This window comes from Nycticebus coucang, chromosome 7 (genome assembly GCF_027406575.1).
Source record: "Nycticebus coucang isolate mNycCou1 chromosome 7, mNycCou1.pri, whole genome shotgun sequence".
Lineage (NCBI taxonomy): Eukaryota > Metazoa > Chordata > Mammalia > Primates > Lorisidae > Nycticebus > Nycticebus coucang.
In genome coordinates this window covers 52,016,636-52,031,692 of record NC_069786.1, presented here as the reverse complement: position 1 = coordinate 52,031,692, position 15,057 = coordinate 52,016,636, and the positions used below count along the sequence as shown (strand labels likewise).

General features: G+C 40.7%; 1 protein-coding gene and 1 non-coding gene across 3 annotated transcripts in view; both read right to left on the bottom strand.

Annotated features, from left to right (window-relative positions):
• GPD2 (glycerol-3-phosphate dehydrogenase 2) overlaps positions 1–10,259 on the bottom strand; it is a 147,436-nt gene extending 137,177 nt beyond the window's left edge. The window contains exon 1 of one of the 2 annotated variants that reach the window (XM_053596966.1): positions 8,686–10,259. The gene's annotated coding sequence lies outside the window, so the exon portion shown is untranslated. Of the gene's footprint in view, positions 1–8,011; positions 8,298–8,685 lie in introns of those variants that run through there. The other variant, XM_053596965.1, reaches the window with a different exon arrangement.
• A 4,512-nt stretch (positions 10,260–14,771) lies between these two features.
• LOC128591051 (small nucleolar RNA MBII-202) lies at positions 14,772–14,857 on the bottom strand. The gene has a single exon (XR_008381489.1). It is a non-coding gene; the product is annotated as a small nucleolar RNA MBII-202 (small nucleolar RNA).
• Positions 14,858–15,057: the final 200 nt, after the last annotated feature.

Sequence of the window (15,057 nt, the reverse complement as noted above, 5' to 3'; positions counted from 1 at the left end):
ATAATCCCAGAGGTAGGTACAAGACATGTAGAATCCTCTGCATATGTTGCTACATCTGTACAGGCTGAGAAATAACCCAGAACTCTGAGAAATAAGAGGAAAAGTTAGACCAGGGAACAACCCAGTAGCCATGACTGGCCTCCTCTCAGGCAGGACAAGGGTAATAAAACGCTCCATGCTTTTTATGGACTTTATATTCATGCAGCCCCATCACCTCATTTCACAGAGGAGAAAAGTGAAAGGTGCAGAGAGTGACCAAAGCCACACTTAAGTGACTTCCAGGGATGCTCAGAAGTAAACATTGCCCCCCATGTCTCCTTAGACTTAGCTAGCAGAAATAGTACCCAAGGTGTTATCATCTTAGAATCCAGAGACCTTTGATGAGGGTGACAAGATAATTTTCATCAATCATCTTGTTATGAATTAATTTTCTGGATTCCTTCTTAAGAGATTGGATTAGAAGTCCTCAAACTGTTTAAACAGGGGGCCAGTTCACGGTCCCTCAGACCGTTGGAGGGCTGGACTATAGTTAAAAAAAAAAAAACAACTATGAACTAATTCCTATGCACACTGCACATACCTTATTTTGAAGTAAAAAAAAAAAAAAAAACGGGAACAAATACAATCACACCGCCTCATGTGGCCCGCGAGCCGTAGTTTGAGGACCCCTGGTAGATGGACAGATGGAGGGACACAGAGAAATTGTCAAGAGAAGGGAGCACTAGGAGGGGTGGAGCCCTCACAGACATCAAGTGACTACCTCCCTGGGAGATTCTCCGCTGGTTTTCTTCAGGATTCCTTTTCTAATGCCAGTTCACCTGTAGTAATCTCCTTTCTCTCTCCTAAATAGCCTCAAAATATTAAAGCTGCTATATCTGTGCAGAGAAAAGAGAAATCTAAAAAATATAAAGCTTAAAAGCAGTGGTCCAAACTTTTTTGGCATCAGGAACCGATTTCATGGAACATAATTTTTCCATGGACCAAGGGTGGGGGGACAATTCAAGCACATTACATCTGCACCTCAAGTCATCAGCATGAGATTTTCCTAAGGAGCACGCAATGGTGCTAGATCCCTCACATGCAGCTTACAGTAAGGCTCACGCCTCTGTAAATCGAATGCCACTGTTTATTTGACAGGAGACTGAGCTCAGGCAGTGATGCCAGGGGTAGGGACTGGCTGTAAATAACAGGGGAAGTTCTGCTTGCTCACTGGCCACTCACCTCCTGCCGGGTGGCCCGGTTCCTAACAGGCCAGAAGCTGGTACCAGTCCCAGGCCTAGACTTGGGGACCCCAGGCTTAAAGTATCCAGTTGAATGAATTATCTAAAATGCAACTGCCTGTGTATAGTCCACAGTCCAATCAATCACAGCCAACCCATTCTTATCACTTATTTCTTGAATAATTAAGGGATGAGTAAATTATGAGGCAATCATTCAACCACAATTATTTATTAGGTGTCACCCACAAAGAAGGCACTTGGATTAAGCATGTGAGGTCTATAAAACTGTGCAAAATCCAACCCTGTTCTTTTGACCTTCCATAGGTTCATATGTATATTTTGAAATAATTACAGTGCATTACTACACTGTATTAGTTATATACAGGAGTCTGTAAGGGACTTGTGAGTGATATAAAAAGAGTTGAAGGGTTCAGTAAATGTGCAAGACTCTTCCGACTGAGACTTTAAGGAAAAACCTCATAAAACTGGTAGCCAGTGGTCAAGGCTCTCAAAGATTGGTAGGAATTTTAAAAAGATGAAGTAAAGGGCAGCACCTGTGTGGCTTGGTGAGTAGGGCGCCAGCCCCATATACCGAGGGGGGTATGGGGGTGGGGTTAGAACCCATCCCTGGCCAGCTAAAACAGCAATGACAACTGCAACAACAACAAAAAGCCAGGCACTGTGGTGGGTGCCTGTAGTCCCACCTACTCGGGAGGCTGAGGCAAGATAATCACTTAAGCCTGAGAGCTGGAGGTTGCTGTGAGCTGTGATGCCACAGCACTCTACTGAGGGTGACAAAGTGAGACTCTGTCTCAAAAAAAAAAAAAAAGAAGAAGTTGTTGAAGGAAGAGCACGTTAGCAAAGGGCCAGCAATAGGGACAAGACAGATGTAAGGAGTTTCCTCTCAGGCCAATTTGGGAACATAAAAGCAAAACTTAACTACAGGGGGCGAGACTGGAAATGTCCATTAATTCCAAGACAAATATTTGGCACTTTATCCCATAGGGACAGCATTACTCAACAAAGGGTGGAGCAGAGTATGACATGATCAAAGCAATTTTAGCATTACCTCAATGAAACAAAACATCCTCCCTTTATTCAGTTTAAATAAAAGGAAAATGACTTTTAAGAACCTCGTATTCTGAACTATATTACTTGCATCACTTCTGAAGTACATTTAAAAACTTACTTCGTTTTCTTGAAACAAAAATGTCATGAAATCCTAATCAAAAAATTTTTTCCTAATCAACAGTTTCCTTGAACATAAACTTTTGTTCCTCATATGTGTATAACCACCCATAGTTTTTACCTTGCCTTAGTGGACACCAGAAGATATAAATAATAAAGCATTCAGCTCATGTCACTCCATCGTCACCAAGCCATACCCCGAGGCCATCTCACTTGCAGAAAATAGTCTCTCTGTTAGAGAGTGGGGTTTGTTCTTCCCTCTATGTTAAAACCTCTTATAGAAAGCTGCATGTGGGCAATCCAATATGAGATTCCACAAAGGACCTAATGCTATTTGAAAAATAATAAGGCTTGAAAAATCTAAATTAAACACTTATTATTCTAAAAGCACACACACTTTGACAGTATCTCACTGTTAAACATAATATGGTATATGAGTAATTAATTTTTCCTAAATAATTAAAAGATGTCCCTAAATATATGTAATGAAGAAATCTTCCTCTACTCACAACACTTCTAACACACAATGTGTGAGTTTTCTGAATCAACCAAGTCTGTAATTATCTGGGAATACCAAATGAATGTCTTATAATATAATTCAATTCTACCACTAACTTCCCATAGCTAGTAAAGACCCCACTGCACTAGGTTGAAGGCCCAGTCCCACAAAACTGTGCCCCACTTCAAAGGCCAGTCAAATAATGGATCCTTAGATTATCTATACTTCCATTGGATTTGGCTACAAACGGGGGGTTCCCACAATCCTCTCGTCAGATTGAATAATTTACTATTACAGCTCAAGAACCCAAGAAAACACTTTACTTAACATTTACCAGTTTATTATAAAGGATAGCAAAGAACAGCCAGGTGAACAGGTAGGTACTAATACAGGGCCTGGGGGAGGGGTGCCGAGCTTCCATGCCCTGAGAGGGCATGCCGCCCTTCCAGCCACTCCATTATTCACTAACTCAGAAGCTTTCCAACCTCCACACTTTAGGGTTTTTATGAAGGCTCCATTGCATAAGCATGATTGATTAAATCACTGGCCACTGCTCATGATTGATTGAATACTGACTCAATTTCCAGCTCCTCTTCTCTCCCCCAGAGGTCTAGGGTGAGGCTGAAAGTTCCATCCTTCTAATCACATATATAGTCGGTTCCTATGACAAACAGTCCCCATTCCCATCCTGAAGCTATCTAGTGGCCCATCTAGATTGACCTGTTATCCCATTAGTATATAAAAAGACACTTATCACGTCAGAGATTCCAAGGGTCTTCTTAGAGAAATTCTTGACTCAGGAACTAGAGATGAATATATTTATTATATCACATATCACACAACATGTCACAATAAATGTTTAATTGACAGACATCTACTAACTAATTTTTTCTTACTAATTTTGTAAACTAATAGAACCAAAGTTTGGCCTAAAAAAGAATCATTAGTGTGTGTCACACTTTATGGGGGCAAGACATGATTGCAAGAGGGACTTTACCTAACAATTGTAATCAGTGTAACTGGCTTATTGTACCCTCAATGAATCCCCAACAATAAAAAAAAAAAAAAAAAAAAAAAAAGAATCAGAAACCATGTTTTTGCTGCGTAAGTCAGAAATCTGATTTTAAAAGAACCAACATAAAATTCTTAACTGAAAAATGGGAACAGGAGTACATTAGGGAAAAAAATACAAAACCCAAAGACCCAGTAAGAGCCTCTAATAAAAGATGAACATCCTGGAAAACAAGCAAAAAATATGTTTAAAGAACACAGTCACATTCATGTCAGGACACAAATTAAAATTCTGGACAAACTCTGACCACAATCATTATCTAAACATCCGCAGGTATTCAAACCATCAACATCTCTTGCTTCCTTTTTCTTAAAAGTTGCTGAGATCAATCCCTAGCCATATGTTACAGGAAGAGGTCTAGTCGAAAATTGTTAGGGATTTCCTGACTTGCAGCCACATTGGCCCTTGTCTTTCTTACTTAGAGTTAAATTTGAACCTATCTCTTTCCTACATGTCTTTCAGCCATTATGTCAACAATTCCAAAACAAGGCAATGTAAAGCATACTCTTTATTAGTTTCTTCTTCCTCGACACGCCACTTCCAAGTTTTCTCCTCTTAAAGGTTATAAGACATAATGGAATTTTCTAAGTTTTAGAAATTTTCTTTGTTTAATTCCATTCAGTCCTTCCCTATATCCCATACCAATAACCCTGAATTTAGCTTATTGGGAGGGAGGGGTCACAACTGAGTAATAATTTTCCCCTGACAATTCAGATATAAGTTATATTCCACTGTCACAACTGGATAGAGTCACAGGCAGGCAATCTGGCACACATTGAGGCAAGTGTGTTAAAAATGACAAGAATAAAGAGTGATGCTTTTAAACACCAATTCTGGGCTTTAAACTTTAAAGACAGGAAAAATTATTATTTTGTGCACATACATAATTTTCTGGAGGATTTCTCATAATTTTCCACAGAAATATCTCTTTTGACAATACACGATCATATTGGCTTTTTATACAATAAAGTACAAAATAGCAAATACTCTTCAAACATAGACAAACTTTTGCTGTAATTTTCAGGAAACTTAAAGTCTCTCTGTTACTGAAGTGGCATTCCCTTTACCAAAAAGCTGCCTCCAGCTAGTTGAGCTCATATTAACCTCTTCTTTCCTTACCAAAACAGTTATATCCAGCATCCTACCACTGGGTAAATGATTATGCAAGATCTGGTTTCCAATTTTTTCACATCTATATGTTTTAACCTTAGCAAACAAACTCTATATTTCTCTAAAGAGGATAACCATACACTTTATCCAGCATTTATTACTATATAAATGCTGCACAAGATGACAGAAAACTTCACTTAAGAACACAAGTGTTACACATATTTGATTTCTAGTGTTCTTCCTGAAGTTTTGCTTCTGCATTCACACCAGCCCTGTGCATCTGGGGGTGGACAAGTAGAAAGAATCATGTTTGGAAAACCTAATAAGAAGCATTGCCACATTCAAATAACATACAGGCGAAATTGGATAATGACCTGGAATTTTTGTCCTTTCTCTGGTAACATAGATCCCACTAATTCACCTCTCTGTACCCCCAACCCTTCCACCTCAGCATGCGCACACACACACACACACCAAAAAAAAAAAATAAAGAGAAATAAGACTGGATAATTCATATACAATATGTAAGAACTGAATTATCAAATTAACCATAAAGCTTGACAAATTTTTCATATTTGAATATAAGAAGAAAAAAATATAGGGAAGAAGAAAGCTAATACTTTAAAGTCTACTACCTGGCTGGTATATCACTGGTACGTTTACATGTGTCATACGTTATCCACATTTTGCCAATGAGACAATTTAGGTTTTGTGAGTTTAAATAGATTGCGTTAGACCAAAAGTCTTTTGTTTTCCCTCCCCCAGTACACTCTGCTACAGTTCAGTCAATTACAGAGAAAACATTTATTGAGTACTTAGTATAACCTAGTCACCACTCTAGCAGAGGTCCTCAAACTTTTTAAACAAGGGGCCAGTTCACTGTCCCTCAGACCATTGGAGGGCTGGACTATAGTTAAAAAAAAAAAAACAAAAAAAACCAACTATGAACAAATTCCTATGCACACTGCACATATCTTATTTTGAAATAAAAAAACAAAACGGGAACAAATATAATCACACCACCTCATGTGGCCCCGGGGCCGCAGTTTGAGGACCCCTGCTTTGAAAGTATATGAGATAAGCCAGGTATGGGGGCTCATGCCTTTAACACCAGCACTTTGGAAGGATGAGGCAGAAGGATCAGCTGAGGTCTAGAGTTCAAGACCTGCCTTGGTAATACAGGGAGACTCTGTCACTAAAAAGAATTTAAAAATAGCCAGGCATGGTGGTGCGCACCTGTTGCACTAACTACCTGGGAGGCTGAGACAGGAAAATATCTTTGAGCCTAAGTGTTCAAGGTTACAATGAGCTATGACCACAGCACTATACTCCAGCCCAGGTGACCAAGCGAAACCCTGTCTCTTAAAAAAAAACAAAATAAAATTTAACTCAAAAAAAAAGGAAAAAAATAAAGAAAATGTGAGAGACAGACTAAGCCTCTCTGTCCTAGAACTTATATTCTAATGTGAAAGGCAGAAAACAAATAGCCAACCAGGAAAGTGTCAAAGTTATAATAGACTGCCAAGATGAGTAAAGCACCACGACAGCGGCATCTTTTCAATATAATTAAACTAGTCACAAAAATCAAAAAGGGGACAGTAAAACCCGCTGTCTATCAGTATCACTGTGCCCCCCCCCATCAATAACTAAACCAAGACATTGCATCTTTTAATAAATCAGAGGGAGAGAGAAGGAAGCAAAGCTCTAACACTGCTTAGAATTTCTTCACAAGGTGACAGTCATCAGAATGAACTGTTACAACAATGTTGATTCTCAAGACCAAAATCCCATCTTTTATCTACTATTCACTAAAATATTGCTGCATGACTTGAAGAGTGGATTTGTAAAAATCAAGGGAGTGTTGTAACTTAACAAAAAGCTCTTACGAGAAACAAGGGGATTTCAACACGCCCATCGTAAGGTTTCTCAGGCTATACAACAGATCCACTGGGTAATGCCATCCAACTCTCTTACGATGGCCAGCAAGAACTTACTGGACTCAGAGATCAGCATGGTCAGTAACTACTAGGAAGTGCCTGGCCCAAGCTGCCAGCTACCCATATCCTACATACTCCAAAAAGAAACTTCACATCTCTTAAACTTGCAACATATGCAAACTACAAAGTTTTGTTTAAGCAATAAAAATTAAGTGTAACTTACCAACTTCCTTCCTCACCTATTTTATACAAGTGTAAGTTGACTAAATTAGCTGGTGTTTCTACAGCTGACTCCTATGATATTTATAAAGTGTTGTGTGATTTGAATTGTCTATGTCACTACCACTTTATGAGAATCTGTTTTTGTAAATTACTTTAGAACTCAAGGATGGCTGTTAGGGGAGTTAATATTCCTTTTCACAAGGTGGAAGCCAGACTGAAGACCATTTGCTAAGAGCAGCACTTAATTTACCCAAGCTACCTTCCAGCCAAAGCACTCTTTGCAAATCTATTTTTGCTTGTGAAAGTCACTATGTGGAGAGTATAGTCTGTTTTAAGTTCATCAGCGTACACCTTTCATTTCCTCCTGGGACTGTCACACTTCAGCAACTGAGTTCTCGAAGAAGCCTCAGTCCTCTTCCAGAATCCTTTCCACCCTCGTTTCAGAAGGGAGCAACGATCCCTCTTATCAGACCAGACAGGTTCCCAAGCTAAAAGTTCGCATAAACTTTAAGTGAGATACCAACCTTCGCCCCGAAGTCCTGCCACTTGACTGTTTTACAAATGTATTACACCCTAACCACCTTGCAAATGTAAACAGCTAAGCCCTAGATAAGAACCAGCCCATCTGTTGGAGGAAATTCTAAATCTTTCCGCAGTTTCCCGCCAGCACCACCCCCAATGCCGGAGTCCCAGCAGACTCGCCCTGGTCAGAAAGGGACCACTCCCAGGGCCGAGAGGGAAGGGGTCTCCGGGAAGTACACACCTGAGATTTGTCCTCAAGCGCCAAGGGACAGCAGGCAGGAGCCCCTAGTTCCTCCAGCCAGGGCGGAATCCGCCTCCCCCCAGAATCAGAAGACTCGGCCCGGGTGCTCGCAGCGAGGCGCGCGGATGTGTCACTCGGGCTGGCTGGGCCGGAGTAACCCGACGCGCCCGGCGCCGCCGCGCCCCCGCCTCCCGGCGACTTCCTCCTCCCCGCCCGCGCCTCCTCCCTCCCCGGGGTTGACCCTGGCCGCGCGGGGCCACATCCAGCCGGGATACTTGGGGCCCAGGTTCCCCTGGCCCAGAGTGAAACACGGAAGTGGAGCCGGGCACCCGAGCTGGGTGGGGGGAAGCGCTGCGCACCAGCGAAGTCTCCGCCGCCCAGTGAACGTGACTCCACCAGGACAGCGGGCCACGCCGGGTGGGGCCGCGCCGCTGCGGACACGGTGGCCCTGCCTGGCTGCAGTTTCAGCTTGGCGCTGTGGCGGTGCCTGACTCCAGACCCTCAGTCTCGCCTTACCAGGTGGCTAGCAGACAAAAATCCTCGGCTGAACTAGGCCGGGAGAAGACTGTGACGGTGTTAGATTTCCTGTGCCCTCCCCGGGATGGGTCGCCCTGGCCACCTGCCTAGGAGAGAGGAGACACTTGGCCGCCTGCGCGCTTAAGAGACTGGCTTACCTGAGGACTTCTCGTCGCCTGCCCCCGGATCTGGCTGCCCCTACTCCGCACCTCTCGGCAGGCAGGCTTCCCTGGGCCTAGAAACGCTTCTAGCAGGCGGGCGGACCCCTGGGACCCCGCGGCCAAGCCCAAAGCCCTCGCCCCGACTCCCCCCGAGCGCTCAGGAGGCACACCAGGCCTCCTGGCCCCCCGCCTAAATGACAGCGCGGGGAAGCCCAAGCCCAAGCACCAGGGGGGTTGGGAAGCTGAGCACAGGCTCTTCCAGCCCAGCCTCTTACAGGTGGGGGGAGGCGAGCCCCGGCGGCTGAGCTGCAGGCTTCCCACTTGCACCCCCACCCCCAAAACCGACCCAGCCCACTGAGCATGCCCAGCTCACTTGTTGAAAATACAAGAGTTAGGGGAGCCCAAGGGGACCCATGGACTGCGCAGACAGGGCTCAAAGGGACCCCCACTTCTTTAAGAACCTTCTCTGGGTATTGTACTAATAACGTCTCTAACGTGGTATTCGAAAATACACCCGAGGGTGGTCAGAAAGGTCTTCCAAAGGCAGTCAAGTGAGTTTAAACAAAAATCGCAGTGGTGCTTTTCAAAATCAATGATTGTCACTTATTTAAAGCTTAAATACTGCAGAATTCCTACAATTGACCCAGAATTATGAGTACATTCATTGATTAGTTTCCAATTCCGTAGTAACTTAAAGGAACCAACCACAGTCCATCCAGTGAGGTTAGAGGCCATCATCAAGGCCAGATTTCCATCCTCACGCTGATGGAATCAGTCTAGAGGTGGGGCCTGGAAATTCTTATATTTTGAAACTGTGGCTCTCAAAGTATAGCGTCAGTATCACCTGAAAACCTGGATAGAAATGCAAATTCTCTCCTGCACGTCAGACTACCTGATTCATAAACTCTGTGATTAGGGCTGAGCTACTAGATCCTTCAAGCGATTCTGATGCACACTGAAGTTTGAGAGCCATTATTTAAAAGTTCCCCCAGGTGACTCTAATACGTGGGCCATTACTAAAGTTTTGCGATACACTAAATCAAGAAACAAAATCCGTGTGTGTGGAAGCAAATGAAGCCCTCCCAGCAACACCGATAAGCCCAGCGAATCAGAAAGGAAGCTGTCGAGTGTGTTTCTTGGAAGTGAAATAATGGACCAGAGCGCAGTCTGTGTCCAAACTTTTCATAGTGACCTATGTATGCAGCCAACGTTTCCGATCCTTGTACATTGAGGGGGAAATAGCCCATAGCAGTCTGAGCTATGTGAAATAGGCAAAATATATCACGCCCTGGAGACTCGAGTATAGGACTTCATTTACATCCTCACACGCACACCTGGGTCAATTGTTTAAAGGGATTTTGTTCTTGATTGGCAGCCTTACTCCTTGACCTTCTTATTCCTGGAATTTGTGATAAAAAGAAAAAAATAATAATGTACAGCCAATCAAAAACGTGTTTATTTTATGTAACTTATTCTTAAACGACTTTGTACTACCTCTACTTTTTCTTTAACAACCCACTTGTGACTGCTGCTAATTGGAGCATATATTCAGGGCAATTTTAAGAGTTGCAGTCCTCAAATAGATTCTCTACTTATATTAAGCTTGCCTTGGGTTTTTTGTTTCTCTCTTTAGGTTGATATATCAAGCAATGCTTTTCACATGTGGTTTTTTTTGTTTGTTTGTTTTGTTGGGTTTTTTTTTTTTTTTTGCCAAATCTCAGACATTTATTATCTAACAGTGCAGCGCAACATGTTACCCAGAAATAGTATACTCTGGTTGAATGGCATTCCAGACATGGAAGTCCTTCCCACTAATTCTCCCAGAACAGTTCAGTGCTTGGAAAATGGACACCGTCTGTTATACTCTGGTGCCCAGCACAGTGCCAGTAACATTAGTAGATGTTGAAGTGTTTATTGGTTTGAGATGAATGCTTAGATAAAGGACTTATTTAAGGACCTACTATGTCTGCTATTTATTTTCCCCCCAGGGCCTAGTCACCTTGCTAACTAACAAGCCATGGACACAGTTCTCATCAATGGCCCATGACCATCCCTCAGACTCTGGGTCTGATTTGGATATGGGAGGAGATAGAGAAAAGTCAAGAGCACTGCACATGATTCTCCTGCCAAAGTTGGGGCCTAAAGCAACCACAGGAAAGCAGAAGGACATAGGCAGCTGGTGGAATTCAGGAAGAGCAAAGAAAGAAGGTGGTGTGTACCAGAGCCAGGTAAAGGAGGACAGACCAGGAAGCTAAATGGAGAAGCTTGCAATGTACTCTGAATCTGCATTTCCCACTTCCCCACTCTCCATACATAGATCTAATCTCAAAGATTACCATTAAATAAAATAAAATTAAAATTAAATGGAAACTAGGCCAGGTACCATGGTTCACAGCTATAATTCCAGCATTTTGGAGGCCAAATGAAGATGATCACTTGAGGCCAAAAGTTCAAGACTGTCCTCGGCAACACAGTGAGACCCTGTCTGAACAAAAGTACTCTTTTAATTAGCTGAGTGTGGTAGTACATGCCTTTAGTCCAGCTACTCAGGAGGCTGAGTTAGGAGGATCATCTGAGCCCAAGAATTGGAGGCTACAGTGAGCTATGATCATAGCACTGCACTCCAGTTTGGGCAACAGAGTAAGACCCTGTCTTTGAAAATCATAATAAAAAAAATAGGAAAGTGTTGTATAGTAGGTATTTTCACTTATTGGATAAAAGGTATAACTGGCTTGTAATTAGAGAGTAAGTTATTTAGAGCATGTTTGAAAAGTTGTTAACTTTTAAAAGTGGAGACTAGATAATTTCAAAATGGAGAGATTTATGAGATACATTTGCTTTAAGATTTTCACAGAAAACTTACAAAGTCAAAAATTATTTCCTAGTTACTCCATCAATATTGTCTAAAGGTAAAACATAAACACATGTTTTTTAGCCTAAAACATAACATTTTAGAACATTTTTAAGGATGCTATTAGTGAGTACCTAAAGTAGTTTTCAGCTTCCCTATCTCTGCCCCTCTTTTTATAGCAAGAATTCCACTAAAAGTTTGGTAGGTGTCCCATACACCTATGCATGTTCTTTTCATTGTTAAAATAATTTTAGGGGGGGTATAATCATTAATTTGGGAATTCCTCTTAAAAATTAAGTATTAGGCTATAATAGAGCTACAGACAATAATTTTTAAAAAATCTTCCCTTCTCAACAAACAATTGCTACGGCTTCTTTTAGCTCACGGGGCTAAAAGGGGGGGGATTCTAAATAGGGTTTTGGGAAGGGAAGCACTGATCATAACCAACTTTAAAAACATGATGTAATTATTTCAGCAGAAGTCAAGCTGTTGAAGACCAAGACCTCAGGGAAGTCAAGAGTCTTGAGCGTTTCTCCTTGTCACCATAAATATGACTCAGCATTTGGAATAAAACTATGTTTACTACCTTCCAGATTGCTAGTGTCAAATAACCTTGGTGCCACCTATCTTTTTTCTCCAGTGCCTAAGAAAACTTCAGGGCAGTCATGGATTTTCACCCTTGTATGGCTTCAAAATTTTGAAAAGCTTTCCTCTTTGTATTCATTCCTATCTTACCAAAGTCTAAGTTTGCCCACCATTTATTTATTTTGTTTTTGTATTATTGTCAGGCAAAATTAGGTTGTTCCCTACATTCTAGTGCAACAAAAATTTCTTCCCTTCTCAGGCCTGGGGTGTAGGCTACCTGCTACTGAAGCATCTTAAACCCAGCTGTGAAGGAGTCAACTTTTCTTACCGTGGGAAAACTTTCCAGTGATAATTCTACTGTGCACTTTTAATGACCATTCACCATATGGCTAGGGCCAGCTATTTTAGTCCCTGCCTATTTCTAGAGAAAAACAGATTTTCCCATGGAATATTAAAATTGAATGGGTCCACAAATATTAACCCCCATGCTTTCATTATATAAATGACGAACCAAGTCCAGAAGCTTGGTTACTAAGTAAGGTAAGCTTACTTACCTAAGGTTACAATGTGAGCTAAACATAAAGCAAACACTAAAAATGAGAAACGGCTTAGAACAGAGAATACTGTGTGGACTTCAGATCCATCTTCTTATAAGTTCATCAACCACTGCCTGGTTCTTTAGTTTTTCAGAACCTGGGTATATTCTTCAGTAAGAAATGTTGATAGCAAACATTCACATAATGTTTACTTTGTACCAGGCACTAGTCTTAACAAGGTACAGGTAATTTTTAATCCTCAAAATAACTCTAAAGGTATTTTGGGTTTTTGGTTTCATTTTGTTCCATCTTGACAAATGAGAAAATTGAGGTACAGAACTATTAACTAACATGTCCAAATAGCACAGCTTGCAAGTGGCCAAACTGGGTTAGAAAGAGATAGTGTATATAAAATGTTTGGCATACAGACTGTCAGTAAAAGAATCACCAAGGTCAGTTCCCGTCCCTGAACCACAGTCATTCTGACTTTTGTTCCAATATTCTGCCAAGACACTGTTTTGAGTTTCACAGGTTCACATATTTTTCCATCATATTCTTTAACTTTAGTACATTTTAACTAGTTTACATGAATTAGAAAGTACTGTTAACAACAGTTGCAAATACCAGGAAAGTAACCAAAAATTAAACAAAGACTACAAGTTTACTACTTAGAAGTAAAAGAAAATATAGAGTTTCCAAAAGATTAATAATGCTATCCAGGAAAAACCTTAAATCCTTCAACAGGACTGGACAAACCACTTTGAGATTTTAAGATTAGAATGGCTGACTTAACAGATCTCCTCCTACTTGTTACATGAATTCTTAACAGCAGAGTTATAGACATCTAAAAATATTCAACAGAAAATCTTCCCATGTCAGTGATTCTCAGAGTCAGGATCAAGAATGAGGTGAAAATATATGATCCTTGAAAAGATAGAATAAAAATACTAAATATATTTTTAAACAGGTACCTTAAGTACCTATTTATTTATTTATTTAAATATTTACTTCTGCTTTATAAAAACTGGGAAAATATTCTTAAAATAAATGTTTAAAGCATCAATATAAAGTGGCACCAAGAAACTTACTTAGATTTAGAGGTCTTGAGGGGGAAGGAAATATGTACTCCTTCCCTATACATCTAGCCACTTTGTTCCTAAACCAGAGCAGCACTGAAAACAAGCTTTTGCAAATGTTGATGATGGAAACCGAATAATGTTGCCTCTGGAACACAGCCTGCTATTAAGTTCTGCTGAGGAAGCTGAAGCAAAGTGGAGTTAGGTTCTTCTGAGTAAGGCTAGTTATCATCCCAGTGAAAGGTGATAAACTTTGAGCTGAGCCAAGGGTAAACAGCTTGAGAAACTGGAGATTTGCTCAGCTCCGCATCTGAATACCTGTTATACAACCTGGAAATGGTGTAAATCTCAGCAGTGAATGCTCAAAATAAACTTGACACTCTTTGTAATGTAATGTTATGATATGGCTTTAAAAAAATGAATGAATCTGAATATCAAAAAAAAGAATAATAACAGCAATGAAAAAGATTTATTTCTGCATATGACTAGCTTTAAAGTGAGCATGTTTTACCTTAATTTAGTAAGTAGCCTGGAAACATGGAGGCATTGACCTAATTTCTGCGAAGCCAAGAGGAAAGTGTTTTACACACAAGGAGCATAAGCCAGAGGGTAACAGGTGCGGTTCCCTCGTCAAATACTTTGGCCTCAAAAGCAAATCTCCTTCATTCCCTCTATACTAGCAAACTTATCCTACAAAGCCTAGAAATGAAAGAGAAGTAGAGGATTTTTGTTCTGTTACCCTTGGATTACAAATTGAAGTTCATTTTTGAAAGAACTCTTTAGGGGGGCATAAAACAAAACAAACAGCAAAAAAAGGATGGTTCAAAGTAATGTCTATGAAGGAGAAATTTTACAATTTAATGGAAAGTTTATTGCTTTAAAATTCTCTAGACTTCACTATAAATAAATAATCCAGTTCTCTTTCTGCCTAACTCAACCCTGGCTAAGTTTCTGAAAATGAGACAACTTGATGTAATATAAGAAGGTAGAACCTGGGTGTCACAGCATCTAAAATATTTTCTAATAAACTTAATTATTTATTTTTCCTTTAGTAATCAGATGGAAAGGGGTTCAAATGTACTTTCACCAAAACATCTAGTAACTTTAGAGACATGTGCATTCTAAAAATATAATTCAATAGTTAAATGTGGAACAAGGCAATGTTTTTTTGAGCATGTACTCTTCACTATAACTCAGTCCTATTGTAGTTTTGAAATAGAGCAAATGTACTGCCCTCACAAAGGGGCCTGCTGTCAATGTTACCATATATGGTGGGGGAGAGGGAATTTGAAGATGTGAGTAAGTATCTTGAGATAGAGAA